General features: G+C 45.4%; 1 protein-coding gene across 3 annotated transcripts in view; it reads left to right on the top strand.

Moving 5' to 3' along the window:
• The window catches only part of LOC144138864 (spermatogenesis-associated protein 20), a 501846-nt gene that overhangs the window by 119195 nt on the left and 359529 nt on the right, over positions 1-23122 (top strand). The window lies entirely within an intron of this gene.

Below are 23122 nucleotides of genomic sequence, written 5' to 3'. Positions count from 1 at the left end.
ACTGCTAAAATCATTTCTTGCGACGCTTATTCTCCCACGGCTGCCCGAGCGAGAAACCTGTACAGAACGATGGTAGGCTGCCTTTCGCGATTGTGGCTGTCCTTCGCGCAGCAGTAGCGGCGTTGCCACTAATTCTTTCCCGCAGCCTTGTGATCCTTTCAGACCCTGAAACTTGCAATTATAACTATGTTTCTTAAAAAAAACTCCCGCCACACAACGTCGAACCGCACGCAGCGCGTGTGTTTTTACGTGCGCTGAACGGCCGGTCGCGACATCCACCGACCCAGAGTTGCTAAGCGGCGGCGAGAGGCGGCGCTGGAGTCGCGCGCAAACGGCCGTCCTTCGAGATCGCAGTGAAGGACGACGCACGTGGCACGCCTTCATTCCTTCGCTCGAGGGGAGCACGGGCAGGAGGAATCGGCAGCCGACGGGCGGGCCGCTCGGCGGCGAAACCGGTTCCGCGTCTCCGCTCATCCGTACTCCTGCGGAGCTTGCCTTCACGCGACCGCTCCTGACGAGAACCGGACGCTTTCGGCTCCAACGGCATGCATGCGTGGAGCTGCTCCACTCTGCCACGGCCGGTTTGGACGCGCCCGAGCTGCGCGCGGGAGTCGCAAGCGACACCCGCGCCACCGCTGCGGGACGATGTATTGCGGGAAAGCCTGCCGCATGACTAAGGTGAGCGAAAAATCCCGCGCGTGAGAGTTCGATATATCCACACTCTAAAAAAAAAAGGGTATGGAGGTTTCTCCTTTCGGGAACTAACTGAGATGTATCATATGTTCGTCTCCAAAAGTAGCAACGTTCCTCCTTCACGCAGGAAAGTAACGTTGCACCTTTCCGAAAAGGACGAACGTCGCCACCTTTTTGCACGATAAAGACAAACAGTTGTTCCCCAAACCGTGCACGGTCACGGCGGGCGAGTAAATAAGGATTATATTCTAACATGGGCTAACATACCTTTTCAGTGAATAGCACGTTCGGCTGCGTGCTACTTTTACAAATCGCCGGAACAAGAAAATGATAGCACGCCTTCGGCGGCCAGCGTTATTATACATATGCCGACAGCATTTTGTTCAGCCGGCCGTGTGAGCGAAGCGGAAGAGTTCAACTTATTTAACCCAAATGAATGGCAACGAGCAAAACTGGCGGATAAAACATAAGGGCTTTATTGAACAGTACACGTGAATCGTTTGCTTTCCTGGGTGCCTCATTGTTTTGGTTAGTGTCAACTGCATAAAGTAACATAAATACCAGCGTTCGGTGTGAAAGGGTGTATCAAGCTTCGTAAATGGTTTACGGTCGTGACAACTATTTTGCAATCTTCCCTTTCATGTTCGGTAGTAATTTATGATGTACTGTTTCTTATTTTTCTTTTCGGTCGTATTCTGAGAATGCCATAGTAGCATGCACCAGTTTTAACATATTGAATTCTCTATATTGTACGAGTGGCCCGCGAAAATATGCTGATTAATTACTTTACACCAGTTTAAGGGTTGCTGAAAGATGGTTTGATTCCCGTCCGCGGCGGCCGCTTTTCTGACAAAGGCTAAAAGGAAAGACCCCGTGTGTTAGAGATTTCGGTGCACGTGATAAAGATCCCAGGTGGATAAAATTGATTATCTGAAGCCCTCCACAACGGCGCGCCTGATTGCCTGTGAAGCGTCGGTGCGTTAAGCCCTACAATCAATCAATGCTGAAAGATGGATAACTTTAAAAGGCATCAATCAATTTCTCTGCTAATTTCAAACATGCGAACATTGCATGGGCACGCTCACATGTACTTTTTTAAGCTTCAAAGTGAGACTTCTACCCACATACTTTTAATTGTAATCTACAAGATCTGTTGCAATAAATATACAATTACACAACTTGCTTATTCATGGTATCAAAAAATTGCAATATATGCCCCACTAAAATAAAGTGCTATTTTGCACTTTCCCCATGTCTCTGGAGCAAAATGGCACACCACATCTGCGGTGGGAGTGCAATCATTTTGATGAAGCCTGGCTTTCTCATGTAATTACCTAAGACAAATGGGCAGTGCCGGTCCCTTAAAACATGGGTGTTCACCTCACACAAATAATACGCAAGCATGGGTGGCGGACAGACGTCAATCTCCAACTTGGTGACTTTATATGTAGTTCTGTATATGATGTGAAATGAACAATCGTACACACACTGACCCCGGTAATTAACAAGAAGCCACAACCATAGGCCTGCACATCAGTAAAATTTCAAGCAGGACAAGTCAGAAGGCTTCAAATAAAGCTTCAAATAATCAGGTAACGGCTTATTAAAATCTAAAAAGGTGTAGGTTCTATCTTGGTGACTGTTTTGCTGTATATGAACACCAGTGCTCTAAGCTAAAATCATTGTAGGCATTTTTAAAAATTCCTACTATAATTTTGTGAATTTCATTAGCCCTGTTAGGAACGTGGCAATAAAATTCCAGGCTTCTTCAGTAATCCTAGACATGCTGAACAGACCACCAACACATGGCATTGGTCTTACTGTGACCTACTACTGTTTTCTTAATAGATTTCCAAATGGAAGGAGCTAAGTCCACCATTGCGAGGGATCAGAAGTATCCCTAGAATTACAGCAAAGCAGAAAACCAGTCTCGGTAAAGCACCTGCTATACTGTGTGCAGTGGCACATGTGCACAGCCAGTTCCGGCCGCTTTGCGCATGTGCAGTCGTTCCGATAAACCACCACGTACCATAACAATGTCAACTGTTCACTCTGCTATAACTCTCTCTCGGAAAGTTTACTACGGCTTCGAGAAACGGCCCGCGTTCATTTGAGACACAGGCTACATGCAAAAACCCATCTGTTGTCCCATATTAGTCTCCAAAACCACAATTATAGATTTGGACAAACCGTAAAAAGTATTAATGTCTCAATTCCAACTCAAGCCCCACAGACCTTGCTATGCAACTTCCCGCCCAGGACTTTGACACCCGTGCGGATAAATTTATTCCTACCTGGAATTGATTCGAAAAGGCATATGCCTCAAATTGGCTTACTGCAGATGACACTTGCCCACAGCAGATTTTATTCGGAAACGACTCGCATTTATACAGATGGATTGCCAATCTAAGTGCAGTTCCTCTGGGATTTTTATTCCATCAGCTGACAAAGCATTGTTGTATCGGCTCGAGCAACTGGCTTCTCCCTCGTCAGCAGAGCTATATGGGATTAGAGAAGCAATTGATATTGTCTACGCCAGCTGCCGACATGCTGGATCCTCTTCTGCATTTCGAGAGCAGTTCTTCAAAGCCTCCAACGTGCCAGCTGTTTCAGCTTTCACGAACATGTCCACCATGAAGTGAAGTATTTACATTATCTCGCATACATCGCTGGTCACCGCATAGCCCTCCAGTGAATTCCAGTCCACAGTGGCATCATGGGAAATGAGAAAGCCGATGAGGCTGCCCACAGGGGCCTACAAATGAGGAACAGAAAGATCTTCATGAAACATGATGCCTGAACAATTACGAAGGCACTAGCTTTGACGGAAAGGAACCGTTTATGGTCCCTGCCGGAGTACCATCCCGGTTTTTTACATCGCACATGTTCATAAATTAGAATGAGGCTGATAGAACATCTACCCTGCCAATTGGAGACGTTATAACACAGGCTTCGTCTCAACGCAGCATTAAAACACTTCTACTTACTTTGCATAGGCCACACATCACGCCCATACTGTGATAATTGTGGCTCACCTGAAACAGTTGAACATGTATTACTGGAGTGCTCCACTTATGCCGAATCATGGTGCCATGTACAGCATAAGATTGATTGCCTCCACCCTGGACAAATTGCACCGAGACTGGTACTTGGACCATGGCCCTCTCCCTCTGCTCAATGCAAATCCCTGTCTGAACTGTTAAGAGTTTCTCCATTTGTCTACAACACTTACCCTTCGTGTCATTTCAAGAACCGTCTAACTGAATGCCCCGAATCAGGGCTGCATTTTATTTTCATTAATTGTTTTACTGCTACTCTTTTTTTACACCTAGTGCCTTTTGTCCCTCTCCTCTTCTCCCACAGAGTAGCTGGTCAGTGAACCGATGTCGGCAAACCTCTCGGCGCTTTGCTCTTCATTAAAGAGTCTCTATCTTTTATGCCGGATCGAGCCAGTGCGTAGCGCAGCAAAAAATTAACATCTATGAACGGATGTTAACACAGTTTCCTAAACCTGTAGGCGACCTTAACTTTATAATTAGGAATCAGTGTCCTCATTTTCTACTGCTCCATGCTTTCAGTTTTCACAAGTATAATCTCTAAGTATGCCGTCATTCCACATTGGGATGCAAGGCAGGCAACTTGAACATGAACGTTGGTCACAATAACCGAAATTTATACAAAATATTGGGAAGCAGACTACCTTCATGTGAGTGATTAAAACATTTGGAAGTCATATCAATCTACTGCCCAGTGCTACACTACTTTGTTGTAAGGATATTGTGTTACATCTGTTTTCCTTAATACCACAATAATTAGTTTTGAAGATTGTGATTGAGTATGTGTTGTTACTAGGACAATTCAACATTTTTAATAAACGAAACTGTATTTTGTTGTCATGAACCCTTTAATAAGGCATCTGCAGCTCAGAAACTGATGTGCGAGACGGCAAATAGTTCCTCCTGTTGAACATCAGCTTTATCAAAACAGGAGGTGAATCGGCAAAATAGGGCTAAAGAAAATTTGCCCGTGTCCAACTTTGTTATTTTGACTGCCTTCTCTACTGGAGCCTCCAGTCGAGGATATCCTTGAAATCGATTTCCTCATGCAAAGGCATGGCGGAATCGTCCCCTCAGTCGAGGAACGACTCAGAATGCAGCCCATGGTATCCTACAACCACACCACTACTGTAATACTTGCCCTGGGGAACTCCATGACTGGACCTACCCACCAGTAGCGAAATCAAGGCGTATCCTCACGTGCCTTTGGGAAGTAGCTTAAGCAAACGGCATTTACCATTTAATGTGAATACTGCTTAATGAACCTTTGAAAACCTTGAGCATACTGAACACAAACTGGCCAAGTTGGCGTCCCTTCGTGGAATAAAAAAGGAAAAAAAATTGTTCCTGCGTCATATTGCCTACTTCGGTCAGATCGTGACGGTCGCGGGGGCGGGGTTGCCATTGCAATAAAACGCGGCTTGCAATATCGTAGAGAAAAGGGTATCGCGAATCATGAAACCGTTTGGTGCACAATATTTGCTCGCGATGCTCCTGTACTGATCGGTGGCATCTACAGAAAGCCAAATGCGTCTGATGATTACCTTTTACAAGTGCATGACTATCTGGTTGATAAGGTTACCCCCCGTACCAAATTAATACTTACTGGAGATTTCAATCTCGCTATTGACTGGACAAACTTTACAAGTACTAGAAATACCACCAACAGCGAGCTATTATACAATTTAATGTTCAATTTTTCATTGTCCCAGTTAGTCCAGGAACCAACCCGTATTCAAGGAAATACTTGCTCCATACTAGGCCTAGCTTTTATTTCTGATAACCTATCCGGTGAAGCCACTGTAGAAGATGGAATATCTGACCACAAAATGTTAATCATAACTTTTAACCTTGATGGCTTAAATCCCAAACCCGATGGCACAAATTCACGGATAGCCGTGAAAGACTACACCAGAGCTAATGATGTTTGTGTTATTGATTACCTCGGCACAGCACTGGAGACGTTTTCTGTAGAGGAATGTGAGGGTGTTAATGGTATGTGGACTCAAGTGAAAAAAATAATTACGTACTGTGAACAAAACTTTATCCCAACGAAACTAAAACGCACACGAAGAAAAACACCATGGATCAATCGCCGTGTTATTCACCTTAAAAGAAGGGTACAGAGAATGCGCAAGAACAAGAGGAACCCAGTCATTTTTAAAAAACTTGCATCTCAGCTTAAGGCGGAAATTAGAAGTGCAAGGCAAGCTTTTTTTTCACATTCGTTATCTCATTTCATGATGCATCACCCACAAAAATTTTGGCGTTACTTGGCACGGCCTAAAAACCCAACAACCGAAGTAGAAATTGAGGGTACTGTTGTAAATGACGCACAGGCTGTTTCCAATGCTTTCAATAGATATTTTCAGTCGGTATTTACGCGCACATGCGCACCGAGCAGCCCTGTTGCTCCGGTGCATCCTTTTTCAATGCCCGATGTGCTTATCACTACGGAAGGTATTCTTAACCTGCTGTTACAAATCGATGTTAAGAAATCAGTGGGTCCTGATAATATTTCAAATGTTTTCCTTCGGCGCTACGCAGAGCAGCTATGTCCCTTTCTTGAAGCAATTTTTAAAGCATCCCTACTAACAGCTTCTTTACCTGCAGACTGGTTGTGTGCAAAAGTAATTCCAATTCATAAAGGTGGGAGCAAGCTGTCCATAGAAACCTTCAGGCCTATCTCACTAACTAGTTGCTGCTGTAAGTTATTGGAACATGTAATCAACAAGGCAATAATGACATATTTAGAAGATAACAACTTATTGTACCCAAACCAACATGGATTCCGTAAAAACCTGTCTACTGTTACTCAACTCTTGGAAATCACGCATGATTTCGTAACTACTATTAACTCACAACTGCAAACCGACGCTATATTTATGGACTTCGCCAAAGCTTTTGATAAGGTGCCCCACAGTAAATTGATTGACAAACTTGTATCTATTGGTATTAACAGTAACATAACAGCATGGATAAAAATGTATCTATCAAATCGTAGGCAGTATGTAACCGTAAACAACACAGCCTCTGATTCTTTGGAAGTTTTTTCCGGAGTACCGCAAGGTTCCGTTTTAGGACCCATCTTGTTCCTAATATATGCCAATGATATCTATATGGGCCTTGAGCCTAACGTTAAAATGAGACTATTCGCTGATGACTGCGTGATCTACACCACTATCCGCACTACTGATGACCAGCTTAGACTTAACACCACACTAGCTAATATTGCATGTTGGTGCCTTCAGTGGGGAATGGAAATTAACGTGTCGAAAACAGCTTGCCTTAGCATAACTCGCAGAAAAACAATCCAGCATTTTAATTACAATTTGGTTGGCACAAACATTGCAAGAAACGACACTGTTAAATACCTGGGTATAACTTTTACAAGTAAACTGAAGTGGGATGCACATGTAAACAGCACATACACAAAAGCATATCGCCAGCTAGGGTTCCTGCGTCGAAAACTTGCATTGGCGCCTTCTAATGTAAAACTGACAGCATATAAATATCTAATAAGGCCGACCCTCGAGTACGCCAGCATTGTTTGGAACCCCCATCAAAAGTACCTTTCCAACAAATTAGAAAACGTCCAACACAAGGCCCTTCGCTTTATCTATTCAAAGTATTCGAGCCATGAAAGTGTCACTGAGCTGCGCAGACGGGCATGCTTACCGACCCTTGCAGCCCGTCGCCGTGTCTGTTCCTTAAAGTTTCTTTTTCTTTTATATCACAATGGTTTAAAAATAGATAAGGACAACTATACAAAGCCGCCTAACCATCACTCCCTTCGTACCAACCATAATAAGTGCATCAGACCATTCATGTCACGCTGTGACACTTTTAAATATTCATTCTTCCCGTCAGCAGTCGAAGAGTGGAACAAACTCCCACGTGAATGCGTTAACATTTCCTCCAGATTCATTTGTTCAAAATGTAGAAAGATTGTTTTATGAAGAGTAAAAGTTGCCCTTTTTTGTTTGTGAGCGCTTCGGAACACACTGATCACTGTAACACCTGCTGATGCCACGATGATGTTTTGTGACCTGGCCATGATTTTGTGCAAGAGCTTCCACCGTTCAGTTTTAGTTTCACCAGCATCTTGTGATTCTGTTTCTTTCGTTGTGTGCGATATTGCTTGGTTTCTACTCGAGTGTGTATATTTGCACGCCCACCCTGTATGAGCCTGAGAAAGGCTTACAGTATTAAATAAATAAAAAATACCGAACATGTCATTAACAGAACAATGATAGGTGTTTTATTAAACAAAATGGCCACAGGGCTAATAAAGATTTAAAAAAGTTAAAATTTCGGGGAATAGCCCACGAAAGCTACAGATGGACAACAAGCACCGCCTTAGTGGAGGACTTCTGGGGATCTGTAATGGGCAGCAAAACCTCGACACACATGCACTTTTGCCTTTTGACTTCACCTGAAAAGCAGTCACTGCAGTCAGGACTGGCCCCGCAACCTCAGGTTCACACCTCAGCCCCTATGGCGGGTGAATAAGAAGACAAAGCTGGTAAGTGCATTAAGTGACAATTGCATGAGCTATAAAAAGGAATAAGAAGAGAACGACAGTTGCAAAAAATTTTAAGAACAGGTAAAAACAATGAAGAAAAGTGGGTAGGCATACCATGTGAAGAATGCGGTGAAAATGGTAACAGATAACCCCTAGACTACCACTAACACGTGCGGCACAAAAGTGTAAGCAGACAAAAAACGAGTTGAAAACTGCCATGAACACATTGAATATGTGCTGTACGGCTTTTATTTTTGGCCTGAGTGCCGGCAGCACTGTCAGTACTGTAGGCGTTGTTTTGGTTGCATCCAACCCCAAAAGGTGCTCGATCATGCTGTAAAAATTTTTCAGCGTTGGCTGGTAGGCAATGTCAACCACCCAGTGAAGGCAAAAGGCCAACAAAATCACCTCCACTGGGTGACTGGTGTTTATAATCTGGTCCTCGATGTGAACGATGCATGCACCGATGCGGCCTTCGAGATCGCCATTCCAGACCACCAGGGGGTGTTTGCTGAACCGCGGTGCCTGGGCCTAAAAAGTTAAAAGTACAGCACTTAAATTCTGCACATCCATGTCTATCTGCACTGATAAGCTGTAAGAAAGGCTTTCCATGATGATAGACAAAAAACAAACTTTAAGCTGCATGAAGTCAAATTAGGCTATTATATGCAATCACCAAACCATTCAAGGCACGCACACATAGATACAATTTGCTATTTAACAATGCAGAACTTGTTCTTAAGAATAAGTTAGCTAGCATTGATCAGACATGAATGTGTGCATTCAGATTATTTTAATAACTGTTAAGGTTTAAAGGAATGTTATGGCAGTAACACGTATGCAAATGGCACTTCCGTTAACGCAAGAGGTAGACACATGCAATAACATACAATCTCCTAATGCACAGCAGAAGTAAACCTATCGGTTAGAGAAAATGAGTGCACAAAATTGCTCTACCTTTTCTTTCAAGTGTTGACGACATCTCTTTGGCTGCTCGGGGCAACGTCGTCAAGAATGGCAGGGTGATCAACACTTCAAAAATAACATTACACAAAATCGCATAAATGTGATTTCTAGAGAAATATTCAATGTCTCTTGACATTTTAAGTGCATGCTGTTTTTCTTTAGTTAAAATAATTGCTTCTAGGGCAGTTCCAATGAATATTAATAAAATTTTGTTTTTGGCGCTATTCGCCCATGACAGCCTTGCGCCAATAAAATCTAACCATCATCAATATTAATAAAAGCATGCGCCCAACTCTTTACCCATTATTTTAGAATACCATGTATTACAACTGAATGAATGTGACAAATCCATCTTTAAGGAACCTATTTTGTGAGGCAAACTTGAAGTACAGGGCCCTCTCCTAAGTTGTTTTTATTAAAAATTTTCTCGCTGCATGCCATTACCATAAAATACTCGGCAGGCACTCCCGGTCATATCAGTGACTCCCCTCTCTCCTCTTCTTGACGGTTAAAAATCCCGGAAAACTTTTCCTAAATTAAAATAAGATTGTGACACAGTACAAAGTACAAAGAACCGTCTGCTGCTTCAGAAACGACTAAAAATATCTCAAGTGCTTATTTATACACAGATCGCACTTCCGGGCACTTGGGTTATGTACTCAGTTCAGCACAATCATTACACAGAACAAAAGGAAAGTGTTAATGTAGCTTTTCACTCACACCATTGACTTGGCTGCTTATCCTCACTTTTACAGGCTGCCGTGTTACAGCTGCCACCTCAAAATTTGTTGCCGATCTGAACAAGCTTCCTATTCTTGATTGATTGTAGGATTTAACGCGCCGACGCAACGCAGGCGGTGAGGCGCGCCGTAGTGGAGGGCTCCGGTTTAATTTTAACCACCTGGGGATCTTTAACGTGCGCCAAAATCTCGTACACACGAGCGTTTTTGCTTTTCGCCTCCATCAGAAGAGCGGCCACCGACCTCTAACCCGCGACCTCGTGCACAGCAGCGCAACGGCTTAGCCACTGAGCCACCGCGTTGGGTCTTCCTACTCTTCGAACCCTTGTGATGCACGTATTATCTCGAAATTGTAGAGGTACACGTGAGTTTTGTCCTGTATTATTGTGCACTATTCAACTTTAACATTCATAGTGCACTATCAATACAAGGGTTTTGACCACAACAAATCTGTGCATGCACCCCCAAACATGTGTGTGTACTCCGAAGCACAGAACCATCCATCTTAAAGAATTAGTATTTTTGAAAAGTCCACTTGGAATGTTAGCAATGACATTAAAATGTATAGTACAGTAAAAGCTCGTTAATTTAAACTCAAAGGGGACCATAAAAGTTGTCGGATTAAGCGGAGTTAGAATTAGCGGGAAGGCGCTAGAATGATTGGAAATCGCGCGACACTGCGTCGGCAGAAGACAAAGAACCCACATCTGGACTCGTAATCGCTTATTAGGCACTACTACACGTCTGTGACAGGTGATTTCGTAAATAATAATGGCATGGGCCGAAGCACTGGCGCCAGTGGCGTAGTGCCCTCTGCTGAAGCGAAATAAGCTATTGCGGAAATGTATCGCGTGTGCCACACTGTTGTTTTTCTGTTTCGTAACTTTCGTTGTTTTGAATCTCTAGTTATTTGGTTTGGTTTGGATTTGGCAACATATTGTAATCACTCTGGGCCCACTTCTTCTGCAAAGAGCGATGGAAATGACAGGATCATAGTTCAAATTAACCATTCTGGATACCAACAAGTTCGAATTATCGGGAGTTTTCTCCCATTGAAATATACAGGGCTGTGCCGGGACCAGGCCATGAGTTCGAATTAACCGGAAGTTTGAATTAAGCGAGTTCAAATTAACGAGCTTTTACTGTAGTACACTTTTATAATGACTGTTTTCTGTGAGCACTTATTGCTACTTTCAAGTGAATAAAATCTTGAGTGTGGTTAGAAGCTGCAACAAAAGAGAGTTTAGCGCGGCAGTTTTTCATCCTGCACTTTTATTGACTACCTTAGTGGCTGCGTGTACTCAACATAATCTTTTAGTGCCTTGCCTGCTAGAAGCAAGAGATGCTGCCTCATCCCGTGGTGTGGGACAGGGACAGGCAGCAGCATTCTACAGCATAATGGGAAAGCAGCATTCTCACCCTCCTGGTCCTCCGTGCGGGATTCCCGAGCTTTGTCCAATATCTCATGGGTTCTGGCTTCCACCCGGTTGCCAGCTACGTCAAGAAGGGCATTCATGTGGGTGTTGGCGACGTGAGTAAGGGCTTCCATAGGGGAATGCCCTCCCAGACACTCAAACTCCCGAAAGATCTGAAATGCACACCAAAATATGTGATAATAAAATGCACAGTCATCCCATAATCTTTTTATTTCTTCATTGTTCTAAAGAGCAGGGTACCTCTCGAACAGGTCACGAAGCAACGGCCGCTCTTCAGTGATGTACTGCTGGCCTGACTCGAAGGTGCGTGCCATCGAGTCTCGCACTCTTTCTTCGTTGGGCATCGCCTTCTTCATCTCTAGCTTCATGGCCTTGATGTAGCCTTCCACGCTGTGGTTGTCCTAAGCCTTTTTGTGTCACCCACTTGCGGTAATAGAAGGCGAAATAAGCAAAATGTTGCAACTGATATAACTATCATGCATGTTTAACAATCTCAAAGCACTCAGTTAAACTTTGGGTTGGTACTGCACCGTTACGTTGCACAAAAAGATGTCTGGAGTCTGATTACAATAAACTGTGGCAAGCCATCTGCACAGGGACAAGGTGGAAAAAATATTTTACTTTTCTAGAGAAGATTAAGAAAGGAGAATGAGAAAAGACAAAACAAAAAGACAAAACAAAAAAAGATGTTGCACCAAGGTATTTTAGCTTCAAACTACCATGATAATGACAAGGCACATTTGCCCAGTGACTGCATAAGCCTGCATTATCCTGTGGGCAAATGAGCCCTCTAGTTAATTTTAGGGTTTGCTTGGCTGTAGCATCGTTAAGCCGGGGAATTGCAATTTCCCCTGCCAGTTGTAAACAAGCCTTATGGCTGCCACAGAACTTGAGCAGTAATTGATAAAATTGTGCATTTGTGCATAGACCCCTGCAAACAACAATATAGGAATTGTACAATTTGCCAAGTGAAGTGTTTTAATAGTTTAGCTTAACCTTGGAAGGAGAAATCATGCACACACACATTACATAAGCCTGTACAGCTAAGCTGTCCAATCCAATAGTATTAATTTACTGCCAGCTTACCTCGAGACATAAAGGTGAGAGATATAGCACATGCATAGTCCTGTGAAGCTGATTTATTTATTTAAAACGTCTTATGCTGAAGAACCACCAATCCCTCTTGCGGCTTAGCATCCAAGTGGTAATGTAATGCTTGAAAGAAATGAGTGAAATTTCCACTACATTGCTAACGATGCTATTCCGAAGACCTGCAGACGGTCACATCCAAAAAAAATAATTTTGACGGGAAGGAAAGGAATGCCAAATTGTTTCAACTACATTCAATACCAGTGACGTAGCCAGAAATATTTTTCAGAGGTTATACATCACCGGCAAAAAAAACTTAGAATGAAAGATTGTTTGCTTGCAAACGTCACTTCCTTTTCATTTTGTCATCTATCTTTTTTTAATTTTCGTTTTTTACATAATAATATAGCGATGCGGAGTGTGAACTGCACATTTGGAAGAAAAAGGCCAAGATGTGGGGGGATGAGAGGGGGGAATGCCCCGCTCACAAAATTTCGGGGGATGTTCTGACACTGAAACACCCCCCCCCCCTCGTTGGCTATGCACCTGTCCAATACCCTTGATTTTTGTCGAGTGATGAGCAAAGTAATGCTCTTGAAACAGCATTCATGGATCACTGCAGCAACCTGATTAACTGGTAATATCCTAATAATGGTAATTAGCTAAATTACAAGACACAGTTTTCGCCTATCTGTAATGAGGTTCTAACAACCTGCCTGACAGAAAAAATATGGACTTCTGCATTGTGACTGCTGTAAAACAACACGAAAAAGCAGGCAAAAGTTTTTTTTTTCTACACACACATAATACCTATGCATATTATACAACCTAAGGAGAGTATACATGTTAGTAAAAGCGCCCACACCTTCACATTTATAATCCTGTTGGTGAAGCAAAGCACAGGTCCTAATTCCAAAACTTATTACGAGTTGCACTATCATGAACCCATATTGACTGGCATCATCTTTGTTCAAGGCCACTGTCTTAATGCTGAACTATTATATCGATTTGAGCTCAATTGCTAAAGCTATTATTTGCATTTTGAGCCTAAAACATATTGTGTTGTCATTCAGATAGCTACAATCAACTTTCATAGCTCCTGCATAAAAAAAGAAAAAAAAAACAGTTTTCAAACCTTTCAGCAAACCCTCTTTGCCGGTGCGGCCTCCAAGTCAGCAGATGGAAGAACGGTTTGACGCCGTTTCTGACCAAATTTCTTTCTTTTGTCGGAAACTTCTTTTTTGTACAATAATTTGGTGCGCTCAAACTTGCACTTGTATCGCAGTTTGTGGTAGCAGGAGTCCTGCGTAATTCAGACACACAGACACACACATATACACACACAAAAATACTTTAATGATGTCTTTTATAAACCCACACTATGTTACCGAACTAAAAGAAAAGGTTTAAGGCTCCGGCTGAGTGAGAAAAGCACACACAGTATTTTTCTAGTTTAAGGTACGCACACTACTGCCAGAGGTATCTTTCACTTTTGTTTCCATACTAACAATGCCACTATTGGGCCTATAAGAGTTGCTAGTTGAGCCCAAATATAAGAAACTACAGAACGGCAAATTATTCTCTACTTGAATGTGTGATACGTCGCAAAATTCACACAAAATGAGAGGTTCATACAAGCTGCGATTGCCTGCGTGTAGACTACGCAGGCGTTTTCATTGGTACTGTAAAAATATTGGGGGAGAGGGGGTGTAGGGTCCACTCATGAGATTAGCGACCTGGCGCCCGGGCTGCGCGTGAGAACCCGCCACTCTGTCTGGTGGCCTAGCACTGTAGACTCGACGCTGCAGCCGTCGCCAATTCGTCACGGCGCGCACAGGAGACAGATTGTCTGGCCCTCCGCATACCACAGGGACAATCCCCCATTGAGAAAGCAGACGGCGCCGCCTGATTCCGGGACCGTCTGCGTGACGCGCGGAGGTGGTGGGATTACCGGCGTCGAAGCGCGCGCCGCGCAAGACACCATTGTTAACGCGCCCAGGCCGGCACAGTGCACTGTCACCGCCTTGCGCTCTCACGTCGCGCGCACCTGCTCGTCTGCGAGCGTGCCGTTGACCCAAAGATGGCGGCGCCTGGTTGAATATTCCGTGGCGTGCTGAGTGACAGCTGTCTACGTGAATTTGGGCACTCCCTTACGCGTGTACGAACGCTACAGGGGCATTCCCGAGAGAGGGTGATCTCGAGGCTCTATAAGGCCGAACTTGGCCGTTGGAAATCGTTCTTGTCTGAGCGCCGAGCTGGGCAGTTCCAGGCGGGACAAGGAGTCTCGACCGTTGAAGCTAGGTTGGGATTTGTGAGCCCCCTAGGATAGAGGTTAGGATCGCGTCGGAGGTTTAGGGTGCAGCGCCATACCGGGCAACTAGACGGATCCTGCGGCGAGACAGGGTCTCGGCCGTCGTTTCTCGAGCGGTTTGTGTACGCTCCGAGAATAGGAGAGTTAGACGAAGTTGAGGAGCTGGAGTGATTTGTTGCGCACTCAGAGCTAGCGTCTAGCTGAAGTTCGAAGTTTTTCCTTTTACTACTCATGTACCCAGTTATCTTATCGTAAATAGCTGTATATAAACATTCGTTTCACTTAATCAACCCCAACGCCTCGAGTTCGTTCATTCGACCGCCATCTCCTAGAACTTCAACACCATCGCCCTGCCAGCCTCCTGCCAAATCAACCGGAGCCCGGGCGATTGGGTTCCTGATCGACGCTGGACTTCGGGGAAACAAACCACAACCATCTTTACTGGGGGAGTGAATTAAAACATATCCACAGTGTCGCCTGTTGTGCAATCTGTTCTTAGTGATACTGGGAAACAGAGACGGGCCTCAATCATTGCCTACTACGAATAGCTTTGCTTTCAAAAAATAGTTACCTCCTTGCTTCTTTTCCCCACTGCAAACAGCAAGGTCACAGAATTGTTTCCTCATGAGCAGATGTTTCCTCATTATTCCTCAAAGTGCTTCCTCATATCAACTTATTGCATATACATGACTGCATCTCTAGCGCAGGAACAAAAAATTATTTGCAGCAAATTAGACCATGCTGCTACTTTTTATCATGACAGAATGAATACAAAGTGGACGTATTCAGCAAATAAAAAAAAGTCATGCACCCCTTTGTCTAACGGCGACAACAGTTGAACACGAAGCTTTCTCGTGAGGGATTCCTCGGTTGTCGTCTGAGTTCGAACTTTGACTTGCAGTCCGTTTAGACTTTAGATCACAGTGTCTCTGACTTTTCCCCCTGGCCATTTAGTTTCGCACACAGAAAGCTTCACGTTCGACCATTGCTGTTGTTAGAGAGAGGGATGCATAAGTTTCGTGTTTAATTTCGCACATCCATGCACCCCTCTTCAAATCGCTTCAACCGTGCTGGAATGGCACAATACGTTAGACGTCGGCTTCAGAACGGGAGGGATCCAGGTTCGGTTCTGACCATGGGAAGCATCTTAATTATTATTCGCCTTACGCGATCATAATCATCGTCAGAGAAAATAGGCTTTCCTGCAGTGCTTTTTGGGTGGACTACAGACAACATCAGTGAGAGGTATTAAGATTTGCTTCCATGCTAGCTGAGGAGATACAATTGTGCATATATAAAAGGAAGCAGAATTGCTGCACTAAACAAAAGGAAACTTTTCTTAGTGTTAATTGTTCGTTGAGTTACAGTTTGGCATTCATGTAGAAAAATTTTGTTTAACATGAGTGAAGTTAGCTTGATGCTGAACAGATACATACGTGACCGGAGCCAACTGTGTCTCGGAGGACGGGGTGGCGCTGGACGGAATGCCGCACCACTTGCCTGTACAGCTTTCCAGGATACCTAGGAGGAAAGCAAAGAGAGGTAAAGTGCCATAATATAGAAAAACAGAACAGAGCTGCCGGAACAGAAAACAGCATCAACAGCGACCCAAACCATCTTTTGTTTACTTTGCTTTTAACGCAGAGGTTATTTAGTCACAATGTGGCAGACAAGTCACAGTTTCAATAACGCAGCAGGCAAGCTGGAAACACCGCTTGCCTTGCATGCATGCATGAACTGTCACTGGGGCTTTCGTGGGCTGCTGTTATATGAGTGGCTGCTACGTGTTACCTGGCCCACACTAAGCGTGCCCACTACTGAAAAGTTTGTCTGGAATTGCATGTTTTCAGAATCGTAGCATGCATGCTTGTTTTGCTTTTTAAAAGTCTGAACTTTTAATTCGGCTAAATAAACCTATGGATCCAGAATTGTACTCACAACATGTAGCGAAACAAGTCATCGCACAGCCACTTGGCGATGCGCCGGCGCGGCACTAAGCGCACATCCGAGCGCTTTTAGATGCAAAGCATCTCTTAGTCGACCCTCCGTAGTCCGGCGTCTGCACCTCTCCCCCTACACTATAAAAAAAAGAAATAGTTAACGGCGCCCGGTTTCGATCCTACGACTCTCTGGCAGCAACGGGAGGTACGTGGCGCACTTCCCACTGCGCTACAAAAACCGGTACAGGAGCAAGTGCTACGAACGCGCCTTATGTCCTTGACTCATTCAAACTACGTCAAGAAGCTAGTGACACAACGAAGGCATGCGAAGCTGAACGTCAACGGAAACGACGAACTGAAAACTTTAGAGGAGGATGTTGAATTTTCCGTGGGAAAGCTGCGGCGGAAAGCGCCACGCGCCTTGCAGCTCAACCAGAGAAGAGGACGGAGAGGGCGGGCAGCGGGGTAGGAGCATGAGCACGCAATAAAGAAAGACGAGAACCAGGAGGTGTTCGATCAGGTAACGCCGGTGTCGGTCTCTTCGCTGTCTCTACATTTGTCTATGTTTCTCTGACTCTACATGGGAGTTCACACTACGTTCCCATTCGTGCTCCGATAAAGGAAACAACATAACGGCAACACAACGGAACCTACACAGAACCCCTATGATGCTTCGCATCCTCCTCATGGTTCCCCACAGGAAGATGGCGGAATTTTTTTTCCTTCGCCAGGTTGGGTGTGATGTCCACCGATGTTGGTGGCAACACGTAGTTTTTAGGGTCCAGGCTGGAGCACGCACCTTCGTGAATGCACTGCACTTGTTCAACACTAGAAACATAAGCAAAAACAACTTACAGTTAATTTCTCCTGTGCAACAACGAAATAACCAGGGCCATAAGATACGGCAAGAGCTGACAGGTGTATTCGTACACACAAGCCACGCAAATTCCTCAACTAATGAACAGATTACACGCCACTGTCCCCTTTTAAGAGACAAAGCACGACTTTCTTACCATTGTGGTGAATTAATACCCTGAGGAGAGAGATCATATCAAAATATACACTTCCATGTCCAGTGAATAAGGCATCTGTGTTGCATCCGTGTCCACCTCGGCTGGCAAACGAACAGCTCAGAGCCTGGACCCCGCAGCAACCACAGTGTCTTGATCAAAATCCGTAAACTCATTGAGTTCTGCAGCGTGCACCTGTAAACACGCAAAGAAACAAAAATTTTATCCGCAGTAAATACTCATTTCAATCATAAAAAATTAAAAAAATAATTTAAACTCCAATAACACAATTGATACAAAGCAAGGTGCCACGTGAATTATGAAGTGGGCGTAAAGTATTATAAGTAGGCGTAAAGTAAAGTGGGCGTTACGTGGGGACAAAAAAGAAGAAACTTTCAAGAATTGTGCAAGAAACTTTCAAAGCGATCCTTGTGAAGGGTTAGCTAGACCACTGTTCACTTGTACTGGTGGTTATGTGTAAACAGCTATTGTTTCATGAGTCTAAACAGAACTTCAATTCACACGATTTTTGTTTCATAGTTCACATATACAAGGCCATCACACAAGGGTAGGTTTGCTGGTCTTGATTAAAGGATGATCATAATAGCTGAGTGCTAAAAGGGGAAGGGTGTGTAATTTTCCAAGCTCTGGAGCAGCGAAAAGAAAGTGGGCATGTTGACTCCAAAGAAACAGCCTTCATTGATTGGTTATTGGGTTTAATGCGCCGAAGCTACACATGGGCTATGGGGCTATGAAGCAAGCCGCCGTGGAGGGCTGAGTTTTTCACCTCCTGGGGATCTGTAACGTGCGGCAAAATCTTGAACACACGGGTGCTTTCGCTTTTCGACCCTATCAAAAAAAGTGACCACTGCGTCAGGGAATCAAACCTGTGTCCTCACTTGGTCTCAGCGGCACAACACCCTAGCCACTGAGCCAAAATGCCGGCTTAACAAACAACCTACATTGATCAGCCGTCCTGTTTTTTCGTGACGTTTTTGCCCTGCTTGAGCAGTTTCAACCAGGTGCTCCAGTTGCAATTGCATGTTTCTCAGTTGCAAATGGCATCGTGACTAGAGTTCAAGGCATTTATTTTCCTTGACTTTATATATCTATAGACCCTTTGCAATACGGCCAAATCGTTGGCGAAAAAGCAGCAAGCCACTCTGGCAACACTGTGCACCCGCTGCGCCGCCACTAGAAAGAAACGAAAAGGCTGCGAACACAGAGTTTCTATGGAGTAGCTACCGTCCCGCATACGCGTCCCGCATACGCGTCTCGCGAAGTGGTGTTTCCCACTGCAGGATGGGAAAATAACTTTGCCGCCCTTCCTTCGATAGAAGAGCGGCATATTCAGGATTTTTATTCTTCGAGGTCGACCACTGAAAGGTCCTACGAGTACGAGCGATCATACGTCAGCGTGGAGTCTACGTTACGCCATCGTCAGTGTTGACAAACAGCAGCAAGCAAAAGTAGGGTTTGTTGCTAATAAAGAATAGCCTTAGCGCTACCTCCTTGTTTGGTTGTCGAGTTTTAATTGTGTTTAATCGATGCGCCCTTGCCCCGCGGTAGCGGCGGCGGGCCGCTATGAACGGGCTATGAAGGATCCGTCTCTGCTGAACGCTCACTTTTCGTATGTTTAAACTTTCAAAACTATTCGCGAAAATGACCAAAGCATGCATAATGAAACTGATTTTTATGTCTCTGCTAGAGGTCATGTTGCGATTCACCGCCTCTGTACTTGCGGGGCTTAATTTTTCCGTCGGTGAATGCGGTGCTAATGCGGGAGTGATAGGTCGCACGCGTGCGTCAGCAGCGAGCAGAGGCAGTAGACCTTGAGAGGAACTCAGACGAAGGAACAAACACAGAAGAAATAGGAGAAAAGAAGGGCACGTCTCGACTCGCCCCAGACGAGCCGTTGTGCAGCGGGGTAGATAAGCGGAAGCGATTTGACCAGCATCAATCTTCGAAAAATAGCGCAACACACCACTTCAGCAGAGAAATATGACTACGGCTATGGGCAACAGACTCAAGAAGCCGTGGGCGAAAACGTGCAACCGCAACGGCGTTGCTACGACCCGCTTATTTTGTAATGGCGTCGTCGCGTTCACCACCAGTGTTACCACCGCTGAATTCTCAGTGTTGTCCGCCTTTTTGCTAAGGGTCTATTGCTAAGAATTTGCATCACTGAATGCAGCCTTTGCTGCATGTATAGTCATGTTATGATGACTCCATATATTATGCAATGGTGTAATTTTGATATTGATTAATGTATCATTCGATATTTATAAGAAGTCAGTCAAACTATATGCTTTATATAAATTTGTTGCTAAAATATTTTGAAGTGCACTGTATGTGCTCAGGTGCCATTTTTTTCACAAAGAATGAGTCTATTGATGTGGATATTACAGATTTATACCTTGAGCAATCTTGGTGACGGTACTGGCGATACCGCGGACCCCGAGCCCCCAAACATAAGCTGGATCCAACCGTGGCGATGTGTTTATAGGTGGAGGGTTAGAAACCACGAACGGTGGCCGTCGGAGCCCAGGTCAAGCTCCGGCGGATGGGCTCCCTGTCTGTTCACCAGGCAGGGAGCTCCGGAACCTCTCAAGCTATTAGGGTAAGGTTTGAGACGAAAGTACCCCCGTCCCCTACTTTTTTCCAATGCTATATGGATAATTCAAACCCCCCCCCCCCAAACGTGATCGGCCCCCGAAAAGGGGCCGCACCGAAGTTTCCTTTCCATCCCTTCCAACAATGCACATTCCGAAACCTGACAACTATCCCCGATGCTTGGTTATCGAGGCAGTTGACAAAACAAACCCTGTTTCTTCCATGTCCGTATTCTTGATCACTAAGTTCCTGGAAGGCATCCTCGGAAAATCGTTCGATGCTAAGAAACTCCGTACCGGTGAAGTTCTAGTCAATGTCAAGACGCAGCAACAAGCCACTAACCTCCTGTCGCAAACCTGCATGGCAGATCTGGCCATCAGAGTCACTCCCCATCATAGCCTCAACAGCTGGTGTGATTTCGAAGACTGATTTGTTGAATGAGACCGAAGCTGATCTGTTAGAAGGCCTGAAAGATCAGGGTGTAACTGCAGTGAGGCGTATAACCATCTGACGAGACAAGAAGGAAATCCCCACAAAACATATAATCCTGACTTTCAACCGCTCCACACTTCCTGAATCCATTAAGGCAGGCTTTATCTCGTGCTCCGTTCGAGCGTACATCCCGAATCCGCGTCGCTGCTACAAGTGCCAGCGGTTCGGGCATGGTACCAACTCGTGCCGGGGCCAGCCAACCGGCGCTAAATGTGCCCAACACCATCTCACTGATGACTGTTCATCCAATCAACTGCTCTGTGCCAATTGGCAATGACCTCACGCTGCATATTCGAGGAACCTGCGAGAGGTTCAAGCTTGAGAAAAAAATAATAAACATCAAGGTCACGGAAAACATCACCTTCCCAGAGGCGCGAAAGAGGTTCGCCTCTTTCCCCCTGGGGAGGTACGCCGACGCAGCTCGCCGGGGGGCGGAGCGGCGTCTGGTTTCGGCGGGGACCCAGTACCACGAGTCGGACTTGGTCCCGCCCCCGCCCCCCCCCCCCCCCCTGGGTTGCCTCAGGCAGCCCAACCCGCCTCCGCACTGCTCGCTGAGCCAGCAGCGGCTGTGGGGGCAACCACGTCTGGTGGAAGCGATGCTGCATCCTCCACTTCCACCCCAGCGTCCCAAACCACAGGCGAGGGCGCAGAAGAGACGGACTTGGGGGAGCCAGCGGCAGCTCCCACCACCACCGCACCGCCTGCGCCATCCGAGGCGTTAATGAATCCCTCGGTGGTTGCGGGCAAGGAAAAGCGCACCCCAAAGGGTTCGCGGTCCAAGGAGCCTGATCCCTCAGGCGCTCCGAGGACATCCGAGGATGAAATGGACGTCGGTCCGTTGTTGTCTGCGGTGCACCGCAAGGAACGCGTCCCGACGCCAAAGCCTCCCGACAAGCCAAAAAAGACGAGAATCACAGCCCCGAAAGACGACACATAAACCACACTGTCCAGTAGCTCCGAACACTTCTTAATGGGAAGAGAGAACATAGTACAATGGAACTGCAGATGCCTCTTTAAAAATCTTGACGATGTAAATGAAATACTGCATGCTAATCAGCCAAGTGTAATGTGTGTTCAGGAAACACATTTGAATTCCAAGCACACAAATTTCTTGAATAGTTACCTGGTATACAGAAAGGACAGGGATGGCTGCACACACACTTCCGGGGGTGTGGCCATAATCGCCCGGAAATCTTTAGCATGCCACTCTGTCACTTTGAACACTATCCTTGAGGCTGTAGCAATACGCTTAATAATATTTAATAGGTTGATAACGGTATGCTCCATATACATTCCTCCTGATGTCACACTTTTGAGCTCTGACTTCGAGGCGCTGGTTGACCAGCTGCCCGAACCATACATTCTAACAGGCGACCTTAATGCTCACAATTCTCTTTGGGGCTCTTCTCGTACGGATGCCCGGGGTCGCCTGATAGAGAGGTTTCTTACATCCTCTGGAGCATGCCTTTTCAACAATAAACAGCTTACATATCATAACATAGGACACAACACATACTCACGTCTTGATTTGGCTATTGGCTCCGCAGTTCTCTTTCCTCTTCTCGAGTGGGGTGTGGGAACTGACCCATATGGCAGTGACCACTTCCCCACCTCACTTACATACATAGGTAAAGGCCCATGCAGTCCATCTTCCCATAATAGGTTCAATGAAACACGAGCTAACTGGAATACATTTACAGAGACATCGAAACTACACCACACACCCATAGGACACCTACACGTATATGAAGCCGCACAACTCCTCACGGCGCACATCCTCGACGCCGCCGAAAAGTCCATTCCCCACGCCTCTGGTGCCCCGCGCAACCAGCGGAGGCCGTGGTGGAATGAGGACTGTAGGCGGGCGCGAGAGGCCCAGAACAAGGCGTGGGGTATCCTTCGTCGGTACCCCACGTCGGGAAACCTCCTCTTATACAAACGGGCCAAGGCGTTAGGAAAACGTGTGCGCCGTGAGGCAAAACGAGAGAGTTGGCGTACATTCATAACATCAATTAACTCCTACACAGACACAAGGAAAGTATGGACACGAATACGCAAGCTCAAGGGACAACAAACACACAGCCTGCCTCTGGTCAGCACTACAAGGGACACACTCGAAGACCAGGCTGACACACTCGCACAACACTTCCAACACGTGTCCAGTTCAGCACACTACACGAACACTTTCCTGAAACATAAAGCCTGTTGTGAAAAGAAGTCCCTACGCGACAACAACAAATCACAGAATTCT

The sequence above is a fragment of the Haemaphysalis longicornis genome, unplaced genomic scaffold (genome assembly GCF_048455015.1).
Source record: "Haemaphysalis longicornis isolate Haplotype H1 unplaced genomic scaffold, Haemaphysalis longicornis Haplotype H1 scaffold_5, whole genome shotgun sequence".
Taxonomy (NCBI): Eukaryota; Metazoa; Arthropoda; class Arachnida; order Ixodida; family Ixodidae; genus Haemaphysalis; species Haemaphysalis longicornis.
This window is presented reverse-complemented; position numbering and strand designations above follow the sequence as displayed.